We start from the raw sequence: 8,534 nt of genomic DNA, 5'->3' as shown, positions 1-8,534 counted from the left end.
AGGCGGGACAATATACCTTGGCTTGCTTGAACTAGCTCTAGCACGCTTCTTATGACAAAGTGTGGCCATCTACAAAGTATCAATACTAAGCATAAGTAGTTGTTCAGCAACAAGCACAAAATGGAAATATTTCACAATAGAAGCAAGAAATGGTAACAAATGAGCAATGACATTGATAACATCATGAATATTAAGCAAATAAACATGGATTGAAGGCAAACTTAAACATAAGAAACCAGATCATGAGTCAATTTGAAAAATAAATCCCAACCATTGAATCATCAAAGATATGAAACTAATATAAGCAAAAACCCATGAGAGGGAAATTAGCCAACAATTATTGTTCAAGAATTCAATCAAAGTTCACACATTTCTCTTGAGGAAACTTCAATTCTACATCCAATGATATCATTCAACATAAATTCCAACTGAAAAGTATTAACCATAGAGTTCCACCATGAAAGCATAAAGGTTCAAGCTTAAATCAAAGATGAAGATGATGAATAGACAATAAGAAACCATACCTCAATTAAGCCTTGAAAAATGCTCAAAATGTAGATCTATGAACAAATAAGATTCCCAAAAACAACCTCCAAACCTTAACACAAATATTCAAAATTTTGAAAAAAACACAATTTTTTTCTTGCTTGAATTGGGGAAAGAAATCTTAAAATTTAATTTGTGTTTTAGATTTGAAAATTTTTGATTTTGGTAATTGAAATTGATGTTGAAATGATAGAAAAAGAAGTGAAGTAGGCTTGGTATTGCAAGAGAGGGTATAGGGTTTTAGGAGGGAAAAATGAAAGAATTGAAAGAGAAGGTGCGTTTTGGGGTTATAGGGCTGCCAGCGGTGCCGCGCCTGCTCCTGATAATGCCGCGTCCGCGGGTAAATCGCGGCCAGCCCACGAGAAGTTCTTGGTCGGATTTTGGCATTTTTGGTGCACAGGTATCCGCGCCCGCGGGTGTGCAAGTGCGTGCAGCTTGGTGGGCGCACACCCCACACTTCTTGGGATGGCACTAAAAAGAGAAATACCCCCTAAAAAGCGCGTTTGTGTTTGCATTCTCATCGTCCCTACCAAATGTCATGATCAAGGACTCAAAAATTTTATAAGAAAGAATCCAAAATATGTTCGAACATGAATAAAAATCGATGGGAATGCAAATACGAGACCATATAACCTCGACAACCCCCTTCCTCTAAGCATAACCAAACCTCACGAAGTCTTGAAGTAGGACAAAAATTGTTGGAAATTTTCTCCAATTAAAATCCCATTGTACCTAAAATCAAAAGAACAAACCAAGATAGAGAGAAATGAGAAAAGTTCACAAAGGAGGAAATAAAGAAAAATATTAGATCAAAGAAAAAGGTTAGAAAATCGGGTTGCTTCCCGGGTAGCGCTTTTTGCTAACGTCGTTAGCTCGACGTCCTCCACCAATTAAGGTGGTTGGAAGAGAAACAATGAGTCCGCCAAACCAAAAAGAGTATCGTCGAAATACTTCATTAGACGATTGCCTTTAGCCTTGAACGGAGAAAGAAAATCTTTCATTGAGACTTCCACAAAAATATTTAGAAATCAAAACCACCCTTGACCGAATTGGGACCGCTCCATCTTGATCCCTTCATGATAAAGTGTGATGGAAAAGATTTGACCTCAAAAATTGATACACCTTCACCTTCCTTTGAAGTGGCGGCTTACAAAGCTTCTTGGCTTGAGATATTCATACATATATACTCATCCACTTCCTCAATGCTTCCATTAAGCAAATCTTCAAACAATGTCACTTCCTTGATAGGAGCACCTAACTTATCCTTATTCAACAAGACATTCTCAAGAGGATCGTTAGAAGTGAGCAAGTGCTCATGCATGGAAGATACAACAAGATCAAGAGAATCGATCAACATGCAATTTTCTAAAGATGAACATGGATATTTCATGCTCTCATTCAAGTCAAATTCAATAACCTCTTCTCCTACCTTGAGTGAAATCTTTGCACTCTTAACATAAATCCTAGCACCCGAGGTAGCAAGAAAAGGTCTACCAAGAATAATGGGAATAGTAGCATCTTCATCCATTTCAAGCACCACAAAATTTACCGGAATTACAAACTTCCCTACTCACAAAGGAACATCCTCAACCTTCCCCTTGGGAATCTTAATTGACCAATCGACCAATTGCAAGGTAATCTTAGAAGGCATAAGTTCACCTAACTCAAGTCTTTGAAAAACCAAATATGAAATTAAGCTAACATTAGCTCCTAAGTCACATAAGGCATTATCAATTTGCATCTTGTTAATGGCACAAGGGATAGAGAAGTTTCCGGGATCTTTCAACTTGGGTGGCATCTTGTTCATTATGATTGCACTACAATTCTCGGTCAAGTTGACCGTCTCCACCACATCACAAGACCTTCTACCACTCAAAATGTCTTTGAGAAATTTTACATAGTTAGGCATTTGGGTAACAACTTCGGTAAAAGATAGAGAAAGATGAAGTTGCTTAAACATGTCAATAAATCTTCCAAATTTTTCATCCAACTTATGTCTCATGAATTTTTGTGGATATGGAAACTTGGGTTTCACAATATCTTTCTCCACTCTCACCTCTCTAGGTGTCTCAATCAAAACCTCACTCAAAGATGCACCATTTCTCTCATCCTCTACCAAGACCTCCTTAGGACCCTCCGTAGTTCCACTCTTTCAAGGCAAATTCTCCTCAAGAACCTTACCACTCCTTGTAACAATAGCATTCACGGGTCTTTTTGGATCTAAGCCTTGGGAAGGTAACGAAGAAGGACTAGCATTGTCTTTCAAAGCATTAGCAAGTTGAGATATTTGGTTTTCAAGCATCTTATTATGAGTCATCACTTCATTGAATTTCTTGTCACTTACGGCCATGTAAGTTCTCAATAACTTTGTTTTATTTTCAATGATTTCCTCCAAATTAGTCATAGAAGAAGAGGATTGTGAATAGGAATTATCAACTTTAGTCTTTGGAGCAAATTCGGGTAGAGGGCCTCTTTGAGCATTACCTTGAAAATTGCCTCTCCCTTAATTGTTCCAACTACCCTTATTTTGATTTTCACCATAACCTTGATTATGGTTACCACCACCTTGATTATGATTTCCATAACCTTAGTTTTGATTACCATAATTTTGGTTTTGATTTTGGCCACTATAACCTTGATTGTTATAGTTCCCTCGAGAACCTTGGTTATAATTATTGTCAAAATTGCCATGGTTTTGGTGATTCCTATTCCATTGACCCCTTTAGATATCAAATATTTTCACATTAATATTGTTTGACACAGAGTTCACATGTTCACTCTCATTATTGTCAAAATCATTATTACTCTCCGGAAAAGCATGACGGCAATTACTAGAATCATGATCATATGAACCACACACATCACAAAACAAACAACCACTAGGCATGTTACTAGAAGAAATTAAAGAGGGGTATGAGAGTTATAAGGAGTACCTCTCCCCTTAAATTGGGAGGGAAGACTTGAAGCTCAGGAAGAAGAACTCTCTAATTATTCTTTGATTGCACTTACTTCCTTCCCCAAGTTTGCCATTTGTGAAGAGAGATTGTTAATTGCATTCAAATGATCAACCGAGTACACCGTAGAGCTACTCTTGCTAGTTAATTCTCTCTCACCATCTTGCCAATCTCTAAAATACTTCACAATATCCTCAATGATGTCCACCACTTCTTCTTCAGTCCTATTCATGATGGGACCACCGGCTCCTCCATCTAGGCATGACTTGCCTTAGGGGCTTAGGCCACCATAGAATATTTGAATAATTTGATAGGTTGGAATCCCGTGGTGAGGACACTCCCTTTGATACTCTTTATACCTCTCCCATGCTTCATAGAGGCTCTTACTTGGCTTTTGTTTGAAACCTTGAATCAAAGCTCTTGCCTCCGCCGTTTTTTTTTTGTGGATAGAAATGAGTTAGAAATTCCTTTGTAACCTTGTCCCATGTCGTTAGAGAATTCGGCTTAACTTCCTTGTCTAGCCATTCCAAAGCACACCCAATGAGAGAAAAGGGAAAGAGCTTGAGGCGGATGAATTCTTGGGAAACTCCATTCACCTTGATAGAATTGCAATACTTTTCAAACTCCTTGAGATGATTTTGCGAGCTCTCATGCTTGGCTCCACTAAATTGTCTCCTTTCTATCAAATTTATCATAGTCGGCCTAATTTCAAAATCATTTGCTGATGTTGTAGGTGGAGCAATTCCACTCTCAAATCTATATGCACTGGGAATCCCCAATTCTTTCAATGCCACTCTCGAATTCTCTCCCGTTCTTGCTTGTTCCACTTGTTGCGGTTCTTCTTCACTTGAAATGCTAGAGCAAAAAGACCGCCTAGAAACCCTTAGCCTTGTGATAGTCCTCTTGATCTCCAGATCAAATGGCACAACAGAATGACCACGTGCTCTATGCATACAACTCAAAGGAAATGATTAGTAGCACGGCTACAAGTGTAGCCTTAAAGAGGAAAATCTTTTTGTTGTTTTTTTAGAATGAAATAGACTCAACAACTGTAAAAAAGCACCAATGTCATTCCCCGGAAACGGCGCCATTTTGAAGAGGGGAAAACTAGGTCATTATCTAATCTTCCCTTGGTCAAACTATATTTGTAAACACTTAACAAACCTTCTACGAGTATAGGGCAAGCTAAGGGTCGAACCCAAAGGAATGAATCAAAACCATTTTATAGTCTAACGTCAAGCTATTTCAAAATATTGTCAAAGGTTGAGTATGGTAACTAGTATGGTTCCACATGCAAGATTAACAATCATGTTGGCAGATAGATCACCCGATTGACTCAAACGTTGCAAAGGACAAACATATATCGCAATTAAAGGAATTCAAGGGTTATCTCCTATAAACCAAACTAGGGTTCACCATGAATGATTAACAAGGAGAATCACAATCAAATTCAATTAATTAGAGAAATTACAAAATAAATTGTTCGTGTCATTGGAATTTGCAATGCAATCTAGATTAATCTTATAGGTTGATCACTCCTAGTCTAATTAATCACATGCACAACTATGTCAACCAATTTAATAGCAACAATCAATCAATCAAGGATCATCAACTAACAATAATCATCTATAAAGCATGCTTCCCCTTCTCCCTAGCAACTAATCTACTCACTAATCATGGTGAAATCTAAAACTAGAACAAATTCAATCTTAAACATATTCATCTCAAGCTAAATCAAAAGGAAATACAATCAATCAACAAATTCTCAAACTAAATCAAAATCCAAAAAAAACATTCAAGAATAAAAGTAAATTGCAATTGAAGTAAATTCAAAGCAAAGAAATCTTACTAACTTTGATTAATATCGAAGAAGAATCATAAACTTCATTGAAGAAACAATGTTGAATTACAATTCAAATTCAAAGATTACAATCTCAACTTTCTCCCTAACTTCTCTCTAGTTTCTCTCTCAAAAAACTAAGCAAATGAAATATTATCTAAAAGTTCTTCTTCAAAAGGATTTACAAGAGTATATATAAGCAAAGAACAAAAGCTGATTGCCCGCGCCCTCTCCTCGAAGACCCCGCGGGCGCGGAGAAATGGGTACATAACCTATAACTCCCTCTGTGGGTAGTCTGGGCAAAACACGCGCCCGCGGGTACTGTAGGCCACGCCTGCGGAATAGCCACCCGCGCCCGCGGCATAAGGCGCGGCAAAATGCCCTGTTCCAATACAAGCAGGGGGTCGCGGTCTCTTAGATCCGGAGCGCCCTCTCCAACATCTCCACGCCCGCGGGAAGACCGCGGGTAGAACGCGGAGAGTTCCTGCCAAAAATCCCCAAAAAGTGCACCAACACGCGCCTGCGGCCTATGGGTCCCGCGCTCGCGGCTTTAAGAAAAAAAGAAGAGCCCACTGCGAGGCCTCTCCAAGCCCTCTCCATGAGACTTGAAGCTCCTTCGCTTGGATTTTTTTGCTCCTCTTGAATCCTTTGCAAAGCTATGTCTTTAGGCACCTACAAGAGAAACCAAGGAGAGAAAATTTGAAAAAGAGCAATATAAAAGGAAAGCACGAAGAAATGCACATAAAGAAAAGTAAAACACGAGAGAAGAAGAAAAAGAGAAACTAGAGGAGAAAAGATCAAAATGGTAAAAGAAAATCATGAAAATCATAATGAAAATATCCTAAAACACTACCCTATGAGTGCCATAAATGACACTCATCACCAAGACAAACCTTTGCTTTTCCCTAAGCAAAGAGCTCATCAATGAACATATAAAACATGCCTAACCCTAAGTAATCAAAATCAAACACAAACTATTCAAGGCAAATCTAATAAACATGCTTCAATATCAATCAATCTCATTCACCCAATCACTAATCCTCCCAAACAATTGTCAAAAAGAGCAAACCACATGAGCATATAGAATTCAAGACTAGTGCTCACACACTCAACTCTCATTTATGTGGCGAGTAAAAGATGTACTCGATCGCTCTCCATCCCAACCCCTTTAATGTTAACAATGCCCTCCGAACTCACACTCTCGTGTGTTTAAAAAGATATACACTCAACCTACTAGTCAACTCGAAATATGTCAAATCATAACTTGCATTGATAAACAACACTTTCACATTCATACAAATCTATGCACAACCGTCGGAAGGTCTTTAAAGCTTGTAATGTGAGGCTAGGGTAAAGGGTAGGAAACATTTAGGAAAATGTAGGAGAAAAGCCATGCATAAGGGAGCCATATCCTAATAAAACCCAAGGTCAAAAACAAACAATGACCAAATAATATCCAATCATAACTTAACTCCAGAAAAGTTCACTAAACAATCCCATACATAATAACAATCTCAACACTTACACATTCACTCACAAAAATATGATAATAAAGAATTAGAGTGAAATAAAACAAACTTTGAACTCATTCTTTTTTTTCTTTCTTTCTTTTTTCAAACTTGAACTTCTTTTTTTTTTTATTGAACTATTTTTTCTTTTTTTTTTGTTATTATTTTCTCTGTTTTTTTTTTCTTGAGCAACCTTCGCTTGGCTTTTTTTGTCCTCTTGAATCCTTCGCAAAGCTCAGTCTTTAGGCACCTACAAGAGAAACCAAGGAGAGAAAATTTGAAAAAGAGCAATATAAAAGGAAAACACGATGAAATGCACATAAAAGAAAGTGAAACACGAGAGAAGAAGAAATAGAGAAACTAGAGGAGAAAAGATCAAAATGGTAAAAAAAATCATGAAAAGCATAATGAAAATATCCTAGAACACTACCCTTTGAGTGCCATAAATGATACTCATCACCAAGCCAAACCTTTACTTGTCCCTAAGCAACGAGCTCATCAATGAACATATAAAACATGCCTCACCCCCAGGAATCAAAATCAAACACAAACTATTCAAGGAAAATCTAATAAACATGCTTCAATATCAATCAATCTCATTCACCCAATCACTCATCCTCCCCAACAATTGTCAAATAGAAAAAACCACATGAGCATAAAGAATTAAAGACTAGTGCTCACACACTCAACTCTCATTTATGTGGCGAGTAAAAGATGTACTCGATCGCTCTCCATCCCAAACCCTTTAATGTGAACAATACCCTCCGAACTCACACTCTCGTGTGTTTAAAAAGATATACACTCAACCTACTAGTCAACTCAAAATATGTCAAATCATAACTTGCATTGATAAACAACACTTTCACATTCATACAACTCTATGCACAACCGTCGGAAGGTCTTTAAAGCTTGTAATGTAAGGCTAGGGTAAAGGGTAGGAAACATTTAGGAAAATGTGGGAGAAAAGCCATGCTTAAAGGAGCCATATCCTACTAAAACCTAAGGTCAAAAACAAAAAATGACCAAATCATCTTAAATCAGAACTTAACTCCACAAAAGTTCACCAAACAATCCCATACATAACAACAATCCCAACACTTACACATTCACTCACAAATATATGATAATAAATAATTAGTGTGAAATAAAACAAACTTTGAACTCATTCTTTTTTTCTTTCTTTCTTTCTTCAAACTTGAACTTTTTTTTTTTTTTTAATTTGAATTCTTTTCTCCTTTTTTTTTTTTTTTTAATTCTTTTCTCTTTTTTTTTTTGAATTATTTTCTCTTTTTTTTTTCTTGAGTAACCTCCACATAGAACATTTTAATATTGGAAACAATTTTTTTTCTTTTGCTCTTTTTTTTCTTTTTTATCTCACATTGGAATTTTTTTTTCATTCTTGAACAACAAACCATCAACAATTTTTCCAACCACAAAATCAAAAAAGAACAAACACTCTTATTTTATTCCCACATTGTGCAAATAATATGCATACCACAACTCCCGCACCTCACCAACTAACAGCTTCCCCAAGCCAAGCTTGGGACTAGTAACCAATGGGGCTCATATAGGCTTGTAATGTGGCTAAATAATCAATAAAAAGGCACAAGCAACAACATGGGCAGCAAGATGGAAACAAATGTATCTAATATCGTCTGAAGGCTACCTAAAAGAACAAATGCCTTC

The 8,534-nt window shown here is 37.0% G+C and overlaps 1 non-coding gene across 1 annotated transcript; it reads left to right on the top strand.

Moving 5' to 3' along the window:
* The first annotated feature begins 3,820 nt into the window (after positions 1-3,820).
* Positions 3,821-3,926, top strand: LOC145629666 (small nucleolar RNA R71). The gene has a single exon (XR_014111824.1). It is a non-coding gene; the product is annotated as a small nucleolar RNA R71 (small nucleolar RNA).
* Positions 3,927-8,534: the final 4,608 nt, after the last annotated feature.

The sequence above is a fragment of the Chenopodium album genome, chromosome 4, assembly GCF_948465745.1.
Source record: "Chenopodium album chromosome 4, dcCheAlbu1.1, whole genome shotgun sequence".
NCBI lineage: Eukaryota > Viridiplantae > Streptophyta > Magnoliopsida > Caryophyllales > Amaranthaceae > Chenopodium > Chenopodium album.
The sequence above is the reverse complement of the archived record's forward strand: the minus strand, read 5'-3'. Positions and strand labels throughout refer to the sequence as shown.